The following is an 810-nucleotide window of genomic DNA, read 5'->3' on the forward strand; positions in this document are numbered from 1 at the left end:
ATTGAGATAATGTACATAAGCAGTTAATAAAGGTTAAAGTACTTTACAAATATCAATAATTATTATCACTGATAATTATTATATCCTAAAAAAAATACTGTTGGAGAAACTTGCAGTTACTAAACTGTTGAAGAATTTTAACACCTCTTGTCTGAATTACTGCATTTCCTCCCAAATGATCTTTCCCCCCATTCTCTCCTGTCTCTGATTCATATTTTACATAGAAACAAAAAGAATATTGCTGAGATGCAAATCTGACTGTGTTACTGATCATAAGTCTCCAGGGACTTCTGATCACCTCTTGAATAAAATATAAATTCCCTCTTTACCTTGTTTCTTTCCCAAGCCATTACCCCCCAAACTGCAGTTAGATACCACAGAGTAGGTGGTAATGCCTTAACAGTATATGTGTTATAAAAGCCACTAGGACCTCCTCCATTCTTATCAAGGGTAGTGCCAACCTTTTCTCCTTTCCTACAAAACACTGATCATACCCTAACCTTGTATTATTCCCACCATCAACTACCAATAGCATTCCTATTCACATACTTTGAACAGAATTGGAGAAAGTCCAAAATTACTGACTGGATTATGTGACATAATCTCAAATGGGCCCTCACTGAAGGAAGGTAATCTTTTTACATGTCCCTAATCAATTAGCTTTCCCATTTACCATTGTGGCTATTTCAAATATTCTTGCAACCATAACAATTGCTCCAAATCTTTTCTTCTTTCCTTAAACTTCCTAAGACACTTCCAATCCCCATTCTCAGTGGATGGAGGACTTTATATAAAACTTGGTTTAAGAAA

The 810-nt window shown here is 35.2% G+C and overlaps 1 non-coding gene across 1 annotated transcript; it reads right to left on the minus strand.

Annotated features, from left to right (window-relative positions):
* Positions 1–358: 358 nt before the first annotated feature.
* Positions 359–483, minus strand: LOC141515781 (U6atac minor spliceosomal RNA). The gene has a single exon (XR_012476525.1). It is a non-coding gene; the product is annotated as a U6atac minor spliceosomal RNA (small nuclear RNA).
* Between the last annotated feature and the right edge of the window lie 327 nt (positions 484–810).

Source organism: Macrotis lagotis, chromosome 2 (assembly GCF_037893015.1).
Source record: "Macrotis lagotis isolate mMagLag1 chromosome 2, bilby.v1.9.chrom.fasta, whole genome shotgun sequence".
In the NCBI taxonomy this organism is placed as follows: domain Eukaryota; kingdom Metazoa; phylum Chordata; class Mammalia; order Peramelemorphia; family Peramelidae; genus Macrotis; species Macrotis lagotis.